Raw genomic sequence first — 7535 nt, forward strand, 5'->3', positions numbered from 1 at the left:
CACACACACATCTAGTTCTGGCTTGATCATTCCTGCAGTGTGATGCTAGGCCACTACGCCTTCCCAGTGATTCTGTGGGCAACCCAGGTTCTCTGAATTCTCTTTCTGCTTACATCAGTCAAAGTCAACTTTGGCTGTTTATAATTAAGAAACCTAGCCTAGCCAGTTCCTACTTGTCCTTCATACCTCCTTTGGCATAAATCTTTCAGCTGTTGATCCCCCAAACTTGCTGAGCTTCCCATGTCATATCATGTATTACACTGGTTATAGCATTTTGTTATAATTGTCTGCTCATCCTCCCCTAGACTGTTTGCCCACACAGCCATTTAGCTCACTGTAGTATATCCATCATGGAGCAGAGTGCCTGGCACATAGTAGGCCCTCTGCCAATATTAAGGTAATGAATGAGCCATTAAACCTTACTATACAGGCGGGAACCAGAACAACCACAGTAGTCCCACTTGGAGGACCAGTTAACTCGCCAGCTTCTGGATAACCTGGCACCATTCCTAGTCTGATTCCAGGGAAACTAGATTTCCTTTAGCCTTTGGCAAGGAATAAGATATTCCAGCAGCGTCTTGAGTAGGAGAGGGTGATGTTGGCCCCGTCTTGAAGTGGGTGAGTAATCCCCCAGGCAGCACTTAGCTTTAAATCCTGGCTTAGAACGTGGTCATCTCATGAAGCTCCCGGCTTAAAATGGAAAGTGGCATTACTCATGGCGAAGAGCAGACAATAAAAAAACATGTAGGTGGGGCCTGACACAATGGAGTGAGTATTCTCTAGCGGTGATGAGCATCTCTGCCCTGAGTGCTCGAAGGACTGGCAGACAGCTCAGTCATGGTCGGGCTTTTGAACTACACCTCCGACTTAGTTCATCACCCGGCACCTCACTCTCTGGGGGTGTTGAGAGACATTGAGTTTCTCACCCTCCAGCAGGCATGGAGGTAGGAAATGTTCCTGAATCAACATCAGAGGTGGCATAAAATGATGGTTATAAACATAGACTTTGGCACCCAACAGATCTGGGTCTGAATCTCAGCTGTTGTACTTACAAGCTCCGTCACCCTGAGCCAATTACTTAACCTCTCTGATCCTAAGTTTCTTATATGCAAAATGGATTAAATAGTAGTACCTACTATAAGGCCATGGGAAAAGTGAATCAGACAATCTGTATAAAGCCCTTATCACAATTCCTGGCAAGTAACCAACACTTAGTAGGTGCTAAGTGCTGGTATTTTGTTGTTGTTGTTAATCCTCACCCGAGGATATTTTTCCATTGATGTTTTAGAGAGAGGGAAAGACAGAGAGAAATATCTATGTGAGAGAAACACAATGACTGGTTGCCTCCTGAACTCGCTCTGACCAGGGCCCGGGCCAGGGAGGAGCCTGCAACCAAGGTATGTGCCCTTGTCTGGAGTTGAACCCTGGACCCTTTGGTCTGCAGGCCAACGTTCTACCCATTGAACCAAATCAGGGACGGCCTAAGTGCTGGTATTGATAATGTTATTTCTACCATCCTCCTGCAACAGCCTCCATATCTTCTCTATTCTTTATGTTTATACAAATGCTCCTCAACTTCTGATGGGGTTACATCTCAATAAACCCATTGTAAGATGAAAATATCATAAGCTGAAAATATACCTAATCTACTGAACATTCATAGTTCAGCCTCGCCTACCTTAAATGTGCTCAGAACACTTACATTGGCCTACAGTTGGGTAGAATCATTACACACAGTGAATACGCTATAGCAGTGATGGCGAACCTTTTGAGCTCGGCGTGTCAGCATTTTGAAAAACCCTAACTTAACTCTGGTGCCGTGTCACATATAGAAATTTTTTGATATTTGCGACCATAGGAAAACAAAGATTTATATTTTTGAAATTTATGTTATATATTTAAATGCCATTTAACAAAGAAAAATCAACCAAAAAAATGAGTTCGCATGTCACCTCTGACACGCGTGTCATAGGTTCGCCATCACTGCGCTATAGAGCATCAGTGGTGACCCTGCTATCCCACATCATGAGAACGTACTGTACTGGATATCCCTGGGCCCAGAAAAGGTCAAAATATAAAATTTGAAGTACAGTTTCTACTGAATGCATATCACTTTCACACCATCATAAAGTTGAAAAGTCCTAAGTCAAACCAATGTAAGTCAGTGACCGTTTGTAATCTCACTCAGCCTTCATACCCTTCCTTCTTCATCCTTTCCCTCTCACACCCTTCTGAGCTGAGGTCACACCCCGGCCTCCTTCCAAAGTCACTACTCTCCATTTCTATCTCATCTTTCTCTCACGTTCTAGGTGCCCGTCAGCTTGCGTACAAAGCCCCACTACCCAATATCTGACCTGTCATTGTCTCTTCCCCACTTCAGAATCCATGACCTGGCACACAGTGAAGCAAAATGCACTAGAATAAATCGGTCTGATTTTAATCAATGCTCATGGACAGATGGGGCATAAGGACATAAAATGATCAGGATTCAACACCAGTTTCCGGTGCCCCAGCATAAGGTACATGCGCTAACAGAAAGCAAAGTAGACCAAAGTGCAGCTGATCAAAATTGGGCATGGGGGCATGGAGCAGCAGTGGTGCTGATTACACTGTAAGCATTTTCCTTAGGAAAGAATATACGGCCAGCTTTTCTAATAATGGGTTCTTTAGTGAGTTCATAAATAAGATTCAGATATTTTTTTAAAATAATATACTCTGGGCCCCAAGCAGATTACGGACAATACTATATGGAGATACACAATGATATACATGGGTCAAGGCTCTTAGCATTTCACTAGGTGGTTTCATGCCAATGACCCAGAGACTCAGCAATCAGCAGATCCTCCAGGGTTAAGAAAACTTCCCACCTTTGATCACCAATTTCTAGGTTAACCTCAGACTATCGTCTCAGGACCTGTCCTAGTCACTCATTTATTCAAGACATTTAAGGAATAGCCTTTCATGTGCTGGGCACATTTGTGGATATCATGGAAGATGTTCTAAGGAACAGGATGCCAGTCCTGCCCTCCAGGAACTTGCAGCCCAGCAGGGGAGGCAAATATACACTGGGTGGGGAGGTGTGATGAATGTTGCAAATAAGACATCACATTTTAATGGGAGTTCCCAGGAGGCGCAAAGCACTGAGGATGGAGATATAGGGGAGGAGCGGTTATTTGAGATGGTTCGTATACATGATTGGGTCTCAAAGGGCCAAGATTGGCAGGTACACTGGACAGGGGACACTACATGGGCAAGGAACAGAGTTGGGTGAGAAGAGGTGAGAAGAGGAAGCAGTACACTTTGAATTAAGGATGGCTTATATATGATGAGTTCATGGGAGAGGGAGATAAGGCTGAAAGGATCATTTATAGCCAGGTCTTACAACACACTTCCTGCTCAACATCTCCACATGGATGCCCAATAATTATCTTAAACTTAAGATGGCCCCAACAGAACTGTTGATTCCTTCTACTCAATTTCCCGGCTTTTCTTTCTCAAACATTTCAAAATTTAATAAATGCTCCTAGTGCCTCAGTCCCCAAACGGAGAACTCATTCTTTTTCTCTCCTTCTCACTCCATTCAATTCATCAGCAAGTCCATTAGTTCTATCTCCAAAATATATCCTGTCTGACCTCTTCTATCATCTCCATGACTGCCACCATGTCCCAAACCATAATTATTTCATATCTGCCTCCTTGTTTCAATTTTTTGCCCTCCTACAGCAGATTGCTTAAGTCAGATCACACCCCTCGCTGCTTAAAACCTTCTCGTGACTTCCTGTTGCTCTATCCATAGGAAGACTGTGTCCTACAGGTTCATGATCAGGCTCCAGCCTCTCCATGGCCTCCTCCCACTCACTCCCTCCCTTGTTCATTGTGCTCCACCTACATCATTGGCTTTCCTTCTCTTCCTTGAACTCACCAAACATGGACCTGCCATAGCATTTTTGCATTTGCTGTTCCTTCTGCCTTAAACACTGTTCCCTCAGCCTGAAATGCTTCTCTTTTCTTAGACCTCTGTGTGTCCATCTCCTCAGGGTTCATATTTCAGCTCCAATGTCATCTCTGCAGAAGGATCTTTCCTAAAATTATGATTAAGCTGCCCCTTCTCAGATTTTCTTTATCTCAGAAGTCAAAATTTTTCTTCATAGCACTTGCTGGAAATGTTTTCCAGTATTTGTTTATTTTTCTATTTTATCACCATCATTTCCATTAACATGTAAGTTCCATAAGGCTTTGTCTTATTTACTACCATCTCTTCAGTCTTGAGCACAACCTAGCCCAACAGAAACTCAATAGTTCTTTATGGAATGCATATGCCTGGGCCACATACCCAGAAATTCTGATTCATTTGTCTGGGTTGGGACAAGGCAGAAAAAAGAGGTAATTTATTTGAAAAAATTTTTTTTACCATATACACATTTTTGCTTGTCTCTCCCCCTCCCCCCTCAATATTCTGTTATTTATGCCAAGTAACACCATCCAGAAAGTCAGTCAGTTTAAAAATAGGACGGTAAGCTCTACCATATCTATTGTGAGAACAAAGACCACTCTCAGCAATCCAACTGTCGACGTCCCAGAAAATGGGATGGGACACGCAGTTATTGCAAAGGGCCTCAGAGGCACCCTGTGACGGAACTTGAGTCACATCAATGTAGAACCCAGTCTCCAAGGAAAGAAAAATAAGAGGCTCCGGGTTGACAAATGGGGGGGAAATAGGAAGGAACTGGCTACCGTTCACACTACTGCAGTCATGTGCAGAACAGGATCAAGGGTGTCACACTGGGCTTCCATTACAAGCTGAGGTCTGTGTACGCTCACTTCCCCATCATCGTCGTAATCCCGGAGAATGTTTCTCTTGTTGAAATAAAAAATTTCTTGAGCAAAAAATACATCTACAGGGTTTGGATGAGGTCAGGCATTGCTTGTTCAGTAACTCAAATCCAAAAAGATGAGTTAATTCTTGAAGGAAACAATATTGAATAAATGCAGCTGCTTTGATTCAGCAAGCCACAACAGTTAGCAACAAGGATATCAGATAAATTTTGGATGGCATTTCTATTCCTGAAAAAGGAACAGTTCAGCAGCCTGATGAATAAGGTCTAAGTTGTCCAGCTATAGAATGAGCGAGATGCCAGATGATTCCTCATACTTATTTGTGATATTTTATTTTATTATTTTTTTAATTTAAATGTATTGGGGTGACATTGGTTAATAGGATCATATAGGTTTCAAGTGTACGTTTCTATGATGCATGATCTACATAGTGCCTTGTGTGCCCACCACCCAAAGTCAAATAATCTTCCATCACCATATATTTGGCCCCCTTTACAATTTCTACTCCTACCCCCTTCCCCCTGGTAACCACCATACTGTTGTCTGTGTCTATGAGTTTCAGTTTTATATCCCTTAAATGAATGAAATCATATGGTTCCTAGCTTTTTCTGACCGACTTATTTTGCTTAGCATAATATTCTCAAGGTCCATCCATGTTGTCTCAAAAGGCAGTATTTCATCTTTCTTATGGCTGGATAGTATTCTATAGTATATATGTACTACATCTTTTTTTATCCAATCATCTATCGAAGGTCACGTTGGCTGTTTTGGCCACTGTGAATAATGCTGCAGTGAACATAGGGGTGCATATATCTTTGCAAATAAATGTTTTTGAGTTTTTCAGGTAGAAAAGAAGAGGAGTTGCTGGGTCATATGGTAACTCTATTCTTAGTATTTTCAGGAACTGCCACGCTTTTTTCCATGGCCATATGCACATTTATTAAACCATGCTACAATTGGCACAATCCCCAGTTGGTTCTGATTTGCAGAGTTAAGAACCCCTGACCAGGAGAATGGAAACCTCTCTAGCATGTTGCTACCCAAAGTGGGGTCCTTGGACCAGCAGCATAGACATCACCCAGGTACTTGTTATAAATGCAGAATCTCAGGCCCCACCCCAGGCTTGCAGAACCAGAAGCTTCAGCTAGCAAGATGCCCCAGGTGACCCGTATGGATATTATTAAATTTGACACACACTGAAATACAGAATTCCCGAAGAGTAAGTGCATTGGATTTGGCAGGCTGAGCTTGCTGTATCTGCAGGACATTGGGGTGGGTGTGCTCCTCAGACAGTTGGAAATGTGGTTCTGAAGCCACTTAGGAAGAGAACTCAAGAGGATATGAGTATCTTCACCAAAGTGCTCATTGTGGTTGGAGCAGGGGCTTGGTGAGGTCATCAGTGGAGAGAAGAGGACAGAATTGGTGGGCGTGGGGACTCCCCATATGACTGTGAGAGAAGGGGAGCTGAGTCAAAGAAGAAAAGAACGAGACTGATAAAGAATGCTTATGGAAGTCAGAGCAGGAGACAGGGTCAAGAAAGGGGCGACCAAAAGTATCAGAATCTGCAGAAGAGTCAAAAAACATAAAGATCAAGAAATGATCATTGAGTTCTGCTCCCACAGATGGTTGGATGGGGAAGCCAGGAGAGGGGAGGAAATGCTTTAATCAGTGATGAGGAATCGGAGGCAGCGAGTCCACACCACCCTCCTGGGAAGGACTGTGGTCAGTCACACTAAGAGAAAATCATGTCTTGAGGAAGTAAGAATGGAGAGAACTGGAGAATGGAGAATTTTCTCAAATGAGAGACCTGAGGATGTTTGTCAATAAGAAGAAACCTACAGGAAAGGGACTGGATCAATTGAAGATCAAAAGATAATTTAATTGTAAGACCAGGTCCTGGAGAGGGTGGGGAGAATCAGATTAGATTTCCAAGCTTGTTAAGGTACAGACTGACCTAGGCAGGCACAACTAAAATAACATCGGGCTGCCTTCAGGGAAGGAAACGATGACCAGGGGTGGCACGGCAGGGTCCGCTTTCCTTTTATCTAAGAAAAACAAAAAAGAAGTAGCGAGAAACACCTGTGTGCACTCTACCCAGATGTAACAAATGTTAACGTCTTCTCAGATTTAGTTCAGATTTTTTTATAGAAAAGAAATGGAACATTGGAGAGAAAGTTGAAGTTCCCTTTGTTTCTCTTTTTCATAATATTTCTATCTCCTCCTCCAAGGCAACTACTATTATGGGGTGTGTGTGTGTGTGTGTGTGTGTGTGTGTGTGGCCAAGACACACAAGCAGTGTGCCCTGTATGTATAGTTCCAGAATTTGCTTTTATTCACGAAACATTATATCTGAGGCTATTATTTGTAATATTTGTTGTATAAGTAAATTATGTAAGTTCTGACCATCCCAATTGCCTACATTGTATTTGCCTGCATTCTCTAGGGATGGACACTTATGCTGCCTTTAGCTTTTCACTATTATCCAAACTGCTGCCATGAACACCCTTGCACATGGAGAGGCTTACTTTTTACTGTCCACTCTTTTGAACTATCTGTTGTTTTTTTTTTTTTACCATATTCATTTATTTTATTTTATTTTAAATAATTCTTTATTGTTGAGAGTATCACATATACCCCTTTTCCCCCCTTTGCCCCCCTCCAGCCGCCCTCATCCCCCGCTCCTCCTTGCCCCAGACCAT

The 7535-nt window shown here is 42.7% G+C and overlaps 1 protein-coding gene and 1 pseudogene across 3 annotated transcripts in view; one reads left to right on the forward strand and one right to left on the reverse strand.

The window, feature by feature from the left end:
• FGF1 (fibroblast growth factor 1) overlaps positions 1 to 7535 on the reverse strand; it is a 95112-nt gene that overhangs the window by 50723 nt on the left and 36854 nt on the right. The gene's annotated exons all lie outside the window — the stretch shown is intronic.
• Positions 4466 to 5125, forward strand: LOC107185160 (annotated as a pseudogene).

The sequence above is a fragment of the Myotis davidii genome, unplaced genomic scaffold (assembly GCF_000327345.1).
Source record: "Myotis davidii unplaced genomic scaffold, ASM32734v1 scaffold89, whole genome shotgun sequence".
Classification (NCBI taxonomy): Eukaryota; Metazoa; Chordata; class Mammalia; order Chiroptera; family Vespertilionidae; genus Myotis; species Myotis davidii.